The sequence below is a fragment of the Phyllobates terribilis genome, unplaced genomic scaffold, assembly GCF_046119375.1.
Source record: "Phyllobates terribilis strain yellow unplaced genomic scaffold, ASM4611937v1 Scaffold_5__5_contigs__length_657084704, whole genome shotgun sequence".
NCBI classification, from domain to species: domain Eukaryota; kingdom Metazoa; phylum Chordata; class Amphibia; order Anura; family Dendrobatidae; genus Phyllobates; species Phyllobates terribilis.
In genome coordinates this window covers 558,837,005-558,850,226 of record NW_027362765.1, presented here as the reverse complement: position 1 = coordinate 558,850,226, position 13,222 = coordinate 558,837,005, and positions in this window count along the sequence as shown.

Sequence of the window (13,222 nt, the reverse complement as noted above, 5' to 3'; positions counted from 1 at the left end):
ACATTTCCCAATCTAAATTCATTGTGCTAATAGCATAGTCCAGAAACCAGGCTACATTTCAGCATATAAATATTTTGTGCTAATATTGTGCTCCAGCCAGGAGACCACATTTCACAATCTAAATTCTTTGTGCTAATAGCGTAGTCCATAAACCAGGCCATATTTCAGTATATAAATATTTGGTGCTAATATTGTGCTCCATCCAGGAGTTCAAATTTCAGAATCTAAATTGGTTGGGCTAATAGCGTGGCCATGAAACCAGGCCACATTTCAGCATGGGTCAGGGCTTGGAGCAGCATTTTTAGCTTAAACTTTGATCAGTAATAGGTGGATGAGTGACAGGTGTAGGCCTGGTGCTCTGAGAGCTCAGCCAAATTCAGGCACCACACATGAAGGTGACCCAACTTGGAGACCAAACATTTTCAAGAATTATGGGCAGATACCACAAAGTGGCATCGATTTTTATTTATTTATTTTACTCACATATAGCACAATTAATTCTATAGCGCTTTACAGACATTATCAATTTCCCCAGATTAGAAATAGTAAAATGGGGCTCTGACACCCCTTCCACTACAGGCAACCAACCAGATGGAGACCCAACTTGGAGTCTCCATATTTTGAATTTTTTTTAGTAACATTAGCAGCACTAGCAACAACGGGCACAGAAGCCACAACAAAGGTGTTGAAGACTGCAATAATAATACAAGATCAATGCAGCACACTAAAAACTACACCATCGCCTAGTCTGCCCAATCTACGACTGGGGTGCAAAAGTCATTGGAGATCCATGACTTGTTCATCTTGATGAAAGTTAGGCGGTCTACCCTGCACTCTGCTGGTTCACGGGCAGGTCTAAAAAATGTGTGAAACAGCTCACAGAAATTGCTTCTGCCATTTACACTGCTGCTGCTAATGTTTTTGAGTTGACAGCTCGATGTGCCCGAGGTTGGAAGTCAATAACTGTGATGCACACTGTGTGCCTCTCTGCAGTCTTGGGGAAAACAACTCTCATGATTTTCTTCATGCATGTTTTGATGCTCTTGCATGGGAGCGTTCCTTTCCAGTTGGGTAAGTATAAAGGAGGGCGGACACCACCAAAAATATGTATAGAGATCAATTTATTGCATACATAATGAACTAGATAAGAACTCTAGACAAAGCGTATGTAACACACAGGGATCTCTAATTTGTCATACATTTTATTGATACAAAAAGGCTAAAGGTTATCAATAAAAACATTTAAAAAGCCCAAAGGCTATACAAAACATGTCAAACAGCTTATAATAAAGGTGCAACCCCCTAGTCCACTATGAGGCATAAGAATTAGAAATACCCTACCATGAAACTTTCCTAATATGACAATAATTACCTCAGAAATACACCAAAAGGCACACAAGTTGATCAAGAATTATGCAGTACCAAGATTCCAAACATTTATAACAGAATCACATGTGTATACAATATTAAAAATGAAAAACTGAAATATCACATGATCATAATTATTCAGACCCTTTGCTCAGTATTGAGTAGAAACACCCTTTTGAGCTAGTACAGCCATGAGTCTTCTTGGAAATGATGCAACAAGTTTTTCACACCTGGATTTGGGGATCCTCTGCCATTCTTCCTTGCAGATCCTCTCCAGTTCCGTCAGGTTGGATGATGAACGTTTGTGGACAGCCATTTTCAGGCCTCTCCAGAGAAGCTCAATTGGGTTTAGCTCAGGGCTCTGGCTTGGCAAGTCAAGAATGGTCACAGAGTTGTTCCGAAGCCACGCCTTTGTTATTTTAGCTATGTGCTTAGGGTCATTGTCTTGTTGGAAGGTAAACCTTCGGCCAAGTCTGAGGTCCAGAGCACTCTGGAAGAGGTTTTCATCCAGGTTATCTCTGTATTTGGCCGCATTCATGTTTCCATCAATTGCAACAAGTCATCCTGTCCGTGCAGCTGAAAAACACCCACATAGCATGATGCTGCCACACCACCATGTTTCACTGTTGGGATTGTGCTGGGCAGGTAATGAGCAGTGCCTAGTTTTCTCCACACACACAACTTAGAATTATCACCAAAAAGTTCTACCTTTGTCTCATCAGACCAGGAAATCTAATTTCTCATAGTCTGGGAGTCCTTCGTGTGTTTTTGAGCAAACTCTATGCGGACTTACATATGACTTGCACTGAGGAGAGGCCCAATTGGTAGAGGGCTGCAGTAATAGCTGACTTTGTGGAAATTTCTCCCATCTCCCTACTGCATCTCGGGAGCTCAGCCACAGTGATCTTACAGTTCTTCTTTGCCTTTCTCACCAAGGCTCTTCTTCCACGGTTGCTCAGTTTGGCTGGACGGACAAGTCTAGAAAGACTTCCGGTGGTCCCAAACTTCTTCCATTTAAGGATTATGGAGGCCACTGTGCTCTTAGGACCTGGAGTAATGCAGAAATTCTTTTGTAACATTGGCTAGATCTGTGCCTTGCCACAATTCTGTCTCTGAGCTCCTTGGGCAGTTCCTTTGTGCTCATGATTCTCATTTGGTCTGACATGCACTGTAAGCTGAGAGGTCTTATATAGATTGGTGTGTTCCTTTCCAAATCAAGTCCTTTCAGTTTAATTAAACACAGCTGGACTCCAATGAAGGAGTAGAACCATTTTAAGGAGGATCACAAGGAAATGAACAGCATGTGACTTACATACGAGTGTCTGAGCAAAGGGTTTGAATACTTATGACCATGTGACATTTCAGTTTTTCTTTTTTAATAAATTTACAAAAATTTCTACATTTCCCTTTTTTAGTCAAGATGGGCTGTAGAGTGTACTTTAATGAGAAAAAAATGAACTTTTTAGAATTTATCAAATGGCTGCAATGAAGCAAAGAGTGAAAAATTTATAGGGGTCTGAATACTTGCCGTACCCACTGTATGCTCAATTATAATACACTATTTTAGAATTATGCAAAATGTAACACAACTAGAGAGTCTTCAATATAGCAAATAGTCCAAAAGGACATTGTGTTCATTCAGAACCTGTGCCAAAAAAAAAGTGGATAAGGGAAGCGGACCCCATGCGTATCGCCACAGGTGTGGCTTCCTCAGGGGCAGAATGCATACTCATATTCATGTTGACACTTTAATAATGTATACACCTGTGATTCTGTGTTATTAATTTTTGTAATCACTGTGTAATTCTTGATCAACTTCTGTCTATTTTTGGAGTATTTCTTAGATAATTATTGTAATATTGGCAAAGTATCATGGTACTATGTGTTAATGGAATAACTACTTTGATCTTGTGAGGGTATATCTAATTCTTATGCCGGATTGGGGGTCGCAGCTTTATTATAAGCTGTTTGACAAGTCTATTTTTAGAGATTCCTGTGTGTTGCATACTCATTGTTTTGAGTTCCTATCCCTTTCCAGGGGAAGAAGCATCTGTCAAAATTTTCTCTTGTACCATGGATCGAACAGAGTAATAACCCAGTAGTCAGCACTATTTCTAATCCTAACAATAAAGGCAACAATCATGTTGCAGATAGTGCAGCAAGAAGGAACTCATGGGTTGGTCTCTTCCATGAGTTCTATGTCCATAGTGTGTTGGTGGCAGGATAACACTCAAGCTCGTTTAATCCATCCCCTCCCGCCAACCTTGGACAACAAATAGGGGATCATTATCCTTTTCATCTCCTAATTGTTGCTCACCCATCACCTCTTCCTCTCCGTCCTCCTCTATTTGTTCCTCAGCTCCTACACCATCACTAACAGTTTGTCTTGTACCATGAGCCCCCCTTGATCACTGCATTTCACCCTCCCATGGCAACCGCCTGTGTGACGACTGTCCGGAACTTAGAGTTATTGTGATATTTATATGAGAATTCATTCAATCAAATTGTGCATAATTAACAATAAAAATAAATTAATACAAACAAAAATACATACCAGATATGTTTTAATTCCCCCAAAAAGAGATAAACACCTATTGTATCCACCTATTATTTTCCTACATGTTAATAAATGTTACTTATATAATTTAATTTTTAATATTCAACAATATATTTCTTTACTCTTAATTTTGTTTATTATTTTTTTATATTTTTATTTTTTCATATATTTTTTAATGTTCATTATTGAATTATTTTTATTATTCACCCAATGACAAACCTGGTGGATCTACACCACTATATCAATAATTCATACACCAGCTTATTCCTTCTTAGAGATATTTATATCGTATACCCACAAATCTACTTACTTCTCAATGATAATACGATCCATACAATCAGTATTTTTTTCCCTTATTAATCTCTACTGGATATCCAATAATCTAATCATAATCTCAATCATTATATTCCTTATGTTATATGGACGATTAAAACCCCAAACCGTTATACATACATAAGGAGAAGGCGCACATTCCAAGTTTCCCATTTCATATTCATATCGTGGTTGTTCAAAGTCTTAATTATTCAAAGTTTATTCAAAATTTATTTTGACTTATATATTCTACCTATACTCATAAACATGTATGTCCACAATTCAACATATATATGTTAGTGACCTCACACAATGCTTAAATTCTGGGGAGCAATTAAAATCACCGCGTCTGCAATGTCTGAAAAAATAAAGTGGAGAAATTGATAAAGTTTAATGGAAATTATTAATAAATTCCCTCCAATATATCAGAATCTAAATCATTTGACTAACATTATAATCCTTGTTAAGGCCATTCGGCGATAAACTGTTCAAGGTGAATATCCACAATGCCTCTCTCCGCAACAAAATCTTTTTAACACAGCCCCCTCTTCTAGGTACGTTCACTTGCTCTGTAACCTGATATTTTATTTGTGGTACAGAGTGATTTTTTTCTTTAAAATGCAAATGTAAAGGTAATGTAGTATCACTACTAGTGATGAGCGAACATGATTGCCACTGCTCGGTACTCACCCGAGCATCACGGTGCTCGATGAGCTCAGCACTCGGCAAGTATTCCCGGGTTGCTCGGGCGGGAACTCGGGTCCCCACCCTGCATGTTTTAGAGAGCCAATGAACATGCAGGGATTGCTTGTCACGCACTGTAATGTCGTAGCCATGTTGGTTGTGGGCATTACAGTGATTGGCTGGCCGCACAGCGTCATCACGTCTATACAGTATAAGACCTTGTGCCGTGATGCTCATCACAGTCTACCCCGCAATCAGGCAGAGTAGGGAGAGCTGCTGCTGAGTCGGGGAGAGATTTGCTTGGTTAAAGTTAGTATAGGTGTTCCACAACATATATCTATATATCCATCTGAACTAACAGTCCTTCTGAGGACTAATCCAGGTGCATATTTTCAGTTGTGAAGGTGATAGCAGGAGTTAGGCAGGTAGGCTGTGTATGTGGCAGACTGCAGTGCATATAGTGCAAGAGGGTCCATAGCACGTTCCTGCTGCTGCAGTTCTTACAGATATTCATAGACATAGCCCCATGTATTAGGGGCCAGAGCAATTTTTTTATCTTAATCCTGGTTATATGCTTAAAAAGCTATCCAGAGTACACCATTTTTCTGCTCCATTTGCTTGTTAGCACTGCAGAATAAAGCCAGATCTGTTCCATATTTCAGCGATGAAAATCCAGAAATTTCCATTCTGTTGCAGTGTGTCGGTCAAGCTATTCACAATAGGTCTCTGTGTAGAATAATATTAGTAAATTACAGGCCTACTATTTAAAACCGTAGTTCTCTGTCAGACGTACAGTATCTCACATGGAACTGTGTTCCAAAATAAGCCATTTCTGCCTTCCATTTCGTTGCAGTGTGTCAGCCAAGCTATTCACACTAGGTCTGTGTGAAGAATAGTATTAGTAAATTTCAGGTCTGCTATTAAAAACGTGGTTCTCTGTCAGACGTATCACATATAACTGCTTTCCAAAATCAGCCATTTCTAGTGAAAGTAGAAAATAATGTCCTCCATTTAAAATAGGCAAGGTGCATGGCAAGGGACGGGGAAGTGGACGTGATGGTGATGGTGCATGCAGAGGCCGAGGCCAAGGCCATGGGCAAGCTGAAATTGTGCCGCAAAAAAAACACCCACATCTTCTCGCCCGACCTTCCTGTCCCAATTGCTAGGGGACCGCAGCACACCACTATTGAACCCAGATCAATGTCAAACGGTTGTTGGTTGGATAGCAGATAATGCTTCCAGTCACTTTGCCGCCACCACTACCACCCTGTCTTCCACACGGTCAAGTATCAGTAGCCGTGAGTCTGGACTACATATTCCTCATCTGGATCCTCCTTCCTCCCACCATGCCGAGTGCCCGGAGACAGCTGATTCCACACTTGAACACTCTTGTTCACGTTTCCATTTGTAGATTCAGGCCTCTCGCCCAGCCAGCTTCAAGCGAATCAAGAGGAGAACATGTGTAGCAATGCCCAAATATTTGAGCAGCCATGGTCACATGAAGGCAACGATGGGAAAGTGCAATTACTGTCACAAGAGGTGGATGATGATGAGACACAATTGCCAGAAAGTCAGGAGGAGGACCAGGGAGTGGAAGTGGAAGACATGGTGGTGGATGATATAGTAACAAACCCAACCGGGCAGGGGGACCTGCAGAGCGGGGACAGCAGCACACAAGGGGAGGGAGGCGTAGCACCACAGTAGGCAGGAAGAAGCAGTGTGGTGGCTGCAGACACAAGTCGGGGATGCGTTCCCCGTAATACCAACACAACGGAAGTTGCCAGTACAACTGTTAGGTATTCCGAGTCTGGTTGTTTTTAAAAGACTCTGCCAATAACCCTAAAAAGGTCATTTGCACAACCTGCCAGGCCAGCATCAGCAGAGGTAGCAAAACTAGCAGCCTGACCACCACCAGCATGATCAGGCACATGACAGCAAAGCACCCTACGAAGTGGGCTGAACCCCAGGTTCCAGAAACAGTGTCTTTGGGTGACATCACTGCATCTTCCGCTGTTGTGCGTGCATGCCAATCCCATGTCCATGGTGCATGCAAAGATGCCTGCGTCGTTGCACACTCTCAACTAGCAACATCAGAAAGCACGTCCATGTCTGTGTGGACAAGTGCTTCTGGGCAGGGAAGGTACATCTCGCTGATGGCACACTGGGTTAATATAGTAGAAGCCGGGAACCAGTCAAACCTTGGGACGGAACATGTTCTCCCGACGCCGAGGATTGAGTGCCCTGGGTCAAACAGGGTTGCCTCCACATTGTACAGCTCCTGCACCTCCTCCTCCTTTTTAGTCTCCATCTCCGAAGTGACCACATCAGTTAAAAGCTGAAAGCACTGCAGCACTGCCTTGACTAAGCGGCAACAGGCTGTGCTGATGCTAATATGCTTAGGTGACAAACCGCACACCGCTGAAGCATTGTGGACAGCTCAGAAAGAGCAGCCAGATCTTTAGCAAAAACTGCTGACCCTAAAGCCAGGCATGGTTGTATGTGACAATGGCCGGAACCTCGTGACGGCTCTGAAGCGAGGCGAGCTCACACACGTACCATGCCTGGCCGATGTGCTTAACCTCATGGCTCAGCGGTTTCTCAAAACTTACTCATATCTGTCTCATCTGCCAAAGTACAGTGCGTGTGTACCCATTTTAGAAAGTCAGCTACAGATTCTGCTGTCCTTGTCGTGCTTCAGCAGCATTTGCAGCTTTAAGCTCACCGACAGGTGTGCGATGTCCCACCGCATTGGAACTCTACATTGCAGATGTTGGGAAGCATTTGTAAGCAGAAGTAGGCAGTTGTTGACTACGAGTATCAACACGGCGGTCGGTATTCAGGTCAGACTCCACACATAAGACCTCAGGAGTGGACATGGATGTCAGACATCTCTACCATACTCAAAAACGTTGAGGAGTCAACCAAGATGGTGAGTGGCGATGACTCCATAATTAGAGTCACCATCCCGCTTCACTTCTTATGAAACGCTCTCTGATCACAATTAAGAGGATGCATTGCAGGCGGAGCACGATAAGATGGAGCAAGGAACCATACAGGGTGATTCCACACATTCCAGCCTCATCTCATCCCAACATGGATTGGGTGACAATGAGGAGAAGGAGGAGGAAGAACAAGAGCTGGTTTCCTGCGCTATTGATAGTACTACCTGCACAACTCTCATACCGTCTGTTCAGCTTGGATGGCCTGAGGACAGGGAGGAGGAGGAAGAGGAGGAGGATGAGGACGAAAGCATGGTCAGTTGTCCTCTTGGTGAGAACACGGAAGTCTTACCTCTTTGCAGTCTGGCACACATGGCTGAGTTTATGTTATGCTGCTGTTCCCGTTATCGTCACGTGGTGACACTTCTAGACACACGCTACAAGCTGAACTTTCTGTCTCTTATTCCCTTGCTGGAAAGGCCAAATAAAATGAAGCAGTACCAGAATGCCCTTGTTGTGGAATTATTTAAAAAAATTACATCTGAAAACGCTGGCGGCAGAGGTCACAGTTCGTTGGACAACCAACGAGTACAGGCGAGAGAGACACAAATGCAATTGAGCAGAGGCAGGGAACACTGTCAAAGTTCTGAGAGTTTTCTCATACCCTCCCATCATACAGGCCCTGCGGCGCGGGGTAGTCTCCCAAGGAGGGAAAAGTTTCTGAAAATGCTGAGGGAGTACCTTGCTGACCGTACCACCGTCCTCCGTGATTCCTCTATGCCTTATAATTATTGGGTATCCAAGCTGGATACATGGCATGAACTGGCTCGCTATGCCTTGAAGGTGCTGGGCTACCATGTCGATAGCGTTTTGGCAGAGCGTGATTTTAGTGTCGCTGGTGGAATTATAACCGATAGGCGCATCCGTCTGTCAACTGAAAATGCTGACTGACTGACTCTTATAAAAATGAACAAGGGCTGGATTGGGCCAGACTTCTCAACACCACCGAATGATAGCAGCGTAACATAAACTCAAATACAGTATCATTTTATTAGGCGGTCTAACTCTATTCTCATGCACCTGTCTTCACACCAAGACATGGGTATAAGCTTCCTGATTTTGTCTATTGGCTCTTGTCCTCCTCCTTCTCCTCATCCTCATCCTCCACCACCATATCACCACAATATCTATCACATCACCATATCTACGTTTCTTGCAAGGGGCATTGAAGTTCCTCCAAATTTTTGGCAGCCGGTACATTCACTGCATAGGCGAAAAGTGTGGGAGACGCACTTCCTAATAATGGGATCATTGTTTTCAAGAGGCCCTCTGACCTCTACGCCTCTTATAAGGGATATTGGAGATGCTCCAAATTGCTGGCATTTGTTGCATTCACTGCATAGGCAAACAGCATGGGAGACCCACTTCCTAATAATGGGAACATTGTTTTCAGGAGGCCCTCTGACCTCTACGTCTCTTGCAAGGGACATTGGAATTCCTCCAAATTTTTGGCAGCCGTTGCATTCACTGAATAGGTATACCTAGTGTGGGAGACCCACTTCCTAAAAATGGGAACATTGTTTTCAGGAGGCCCTGTGTCTTTAAATTGTTATTGGGGTATTTCCTACATTTTGGCAGCTGTTGAACTCTCTGCATATCCTCTATCTGTATAGCAGACCCGCTCCTTTCTAATGGGAACATGTTGTTACTGTGGCTCAGCTCTATGTGTCTTTAAATTGGTATTGGGGTTTTTCACAAATTTTGGCAGCCCTTTCAGTCACTGCATGGGCGTTACCACTTTAGGAGACCCACTCCTTTATGTCTCTTAAAAAGGGTGTTGGGGTGCGTCCACATTTTTGGCAGCCCTTGCAGTCACTGCATACACAATAACAGTATAGGGGATCCACTCTTTAATAATGGAAACAACAAAGCATAGCCGACTGCTGGCCCCTTAAGAATAGTAAGGACTGCCTGATGGCCTTATAAAAATAGTGTTTGTGACTTTCAGAGTCCCTCCTTCATAAATTAAACAGGATGTGTCTGATGATGTCTTACACACCACATGGCCAGATAAGGTAGTAAAATGTTAAAATGACATTTCCTGGTGAATGCATTTTTCACCATTAAAAGCAATGCAAAAGTGCAAAAACGCATAAAAAACGCTACGTTTGAACATATCCCAAGGTGTGGAGGAGTATTTTGGCTTTTTATTTTGCCTTATATACACGTCATTACCCTGGAAAGGATGTTCCTTAACATTTTTCCCAGGAAAATCCCTTTTGGTTTTGTTTTTGTTTGTTTTATTGTTAGTCCGTAAAAGTGGCGTAATACCTCTTACAACGTTCTTGACAGCAGTGACCTGGGAGTCAGAGATGCTTCCAGGGGTCTTCCCCATGCTGTTCCCATGTCATTTTAACTCTGTTCCCATCGGATTGTGCAATTTTTAGACCCCCTGCAGATCGCCGTGGGGGGGGGGGCACCGTAAAAATACTTGAGTTTCCCATAAACTTACATTGGGCTCGAAACTCAGACTGAGCACTCGAGCATTCCAATTTGCTCGACCCAAGCAACGAGTACTCGAGCATTTTAGTGCTCGCTCATCACTAATCACTACAACTGATCGTGGACTTGTGCTTGCTGATACATGTGCCCCTGCCTGCATGGTTTCTCCAATGTATATAGAGCCATATGGGCATCTTATCAAGTAAACCACATTAGTGGATTTACAAGTATAAAAGCCCTTAATTTCAAACTTCTTTCCAGTGAGTGGGTGTCTAAAATATTCTCCTTTAATAACATTACTGCATTGTGCGCAGCCTAAACATGGACATGTTCCTTTATTTCTTGCAAACAAAAAGGTTTGTCTGGGGACTGGTGAACTACTCCTAACTAGAGATGAGCGTTGTTCTACTCGAACTGTTCGCCAATCTCAAATTCGAGCTGTTTTGGGCGGTGTTCGAGCCGTTCGGCGAACACGAACAATTTGAGAAAAATTCGGCTGTTCGAGGTTATGTTCGATAACTGTTCGTGCACCAAAATCATAACTGGATTTTTTCTCAGTAATGATGAAAATTAATGTTAATACGCAGTTTGAGTGTACAGCGGGGTGGGGGGAGGGGCAGGGGATGGATCTCTGCAGGAACAATGAAGATCTCCATTTTTTTTTTCTCTTTCCCGCATTTACAGTGGGGAGGTGCAATCTGTCAGCCTATCAGCAGCGCACACACGGAGCGAAGTGCTTTTTTTCACACAAGCAAGGGCATGTGTCATTGTCAGTGTATGTCACATGTCCTTGCCCTATAAGACCAAGCCATTTTCCCCGTCGCCACCATTTTCTCACTGCTGCAGCTGCGTGTTAGACGGCACCGCTGTTGCTGTGTGCGCTATACCTTGTTAATTTCAAGCCAATTTTCGCACAAATCTACAGATAGCTTGGGAGTAGGGAATAGTTGTGATTGCAGTCCTTTTAAGGACTAGGTTACAGCATTTCCTACGACTTTTATCAGGCAGGTCTGTGCTCTTAAATAGATAGATTGTGGGAGTAAAGACTAATTGTAATTGGAGTCCTTTTCAGGACTAGGTTACATCAGTTCCTATCAGTTTTTGCCAGGCAGGTCTGTGCCAGTGCTGTGCAAGTTTTTTCACAGCATTTGGCTGAATCTAGCAAAGCTAATCCTTTTTGGCCTATTGCAGAGTGTGTTAGTCAGTGGAGTAGCCTATCTGTGTTGCAAGATATACCACCTGTGTATAGAATACCAATTTTTTTACTGCACCTAGTGAAGTAAAATCTTTTGGGCATAGCATCATTCTATTAGTCCATCTATACTGACCTCCATCAGGTTGCAAATTGAATATAATTTTTTTCTGCATCTAGCTCTGAAAAAATATTGGGCTTCTAGCTGTGTGTGGGACTTGTTCTATTAATCCATCTATACAGACCTCCATCAGGTTGCAAACTGAAAATATTTTTTTCTGCATCTACCTCTGAAAAAATATTGGGCTTCTAGCTGTGTGTGAGACTTGTTGTATTAGTCCATCTATACTGACCTCCATCAGGTTGCAAACTGAATATATTTTTTTCTGCATCTACCTCTGAAAAAATATTGGGCTTCTAGCTGTGTGTGGGACTTGTTCTATTAATCCATCTATACAGACCTCCATCAGGTTGCAAACTGAATATATTTTTTTCTGCATCTACCTCTGAAAAAATATTGGGCTTCTAGCTGTGTGTGGGACTTGTTCTATTAATCCATCTATACAGACCTCCATCAGGTTGCAAACTGAATATATTTTTTTCTGCATCTACCTCTGAAAAAATATGTGGCCTTCTAGCAGTGTGTGGGACTTTCTTTATTAGTCCATCTATACTGACCTCCATCAGGTTGCAAACTGAATATAATTTTTTTCTGCATCTACCTCTGAAAAAATATTTGGCCTTCTAGCAGTGTGTGGGACTTTCTCTATTAGTCCATCTATACTGACCTACATCAGGTTGCAAATTAAAAATAATTTTTATCTGCATCTACAGTACCTCTGAAAAAATATTTGGGCTTCTAGCTGTGTGTGGGACTTGTTCTATTAGTCCATCTATACTGACCTCCATCAGGTTGCAAATTGATTATAATTTTTATCTGCATCTAGCTCTGAAAAAATATTTGGCCTTCTAGCAGTGTGTGGGAATTTCTCTATTAGTCCATCTATACTGACCTCCATCAGGTTGCAAATTGAATATAATTTTTATCTGCATCTAGCTCTGAAAAAATATTTGGCCTTCAAGCAGTGTGTGGGACTTTCTCTATTAGTCCATCTATACTGACGTCCATCAGGTTGCAAATTAAAAATAATTTTTATCTGCATCTACAGTACCTCTGAAAAAATATTTGGGCTTCTAGCTGTGTGTGGGACTTGTTCTATTAGTCCATCTATACTGACCTCCATCAGGTTGCAAATTAAAAATAATTTTTATCTGCATCTAGCTCTGAAAAAATATTTGGCCTTCTAGCAGTGTGTGGGACTTTCTCTATTAGTCCATCTATACTGACCTCCATCAGGTTGCAAATTAAAAATAATTTTTATCTGCATCTACCTCTGAAAAAATATTTGGGCTTCTAGCTGTGTGTGGGACTTGTTCTATTAATCCATCTATACAGACCTCCATCAGGTTGCAAACTGAATATAATTTTTTTCTGCATCTAGCTCTGAAAAAATATTTGGCCTTTTAGCAGTGTGTGGGACTTGTTCTATTAGTCCACCTATACTGACCTCCATGAGGTTGCAAATTCAAAATAATTTTTTCTGCATCTAGCTCTGAAAAAATATTTGGCCTTCTAGCAGTGTGTGGGACTTTCTCTATTAGTCCATC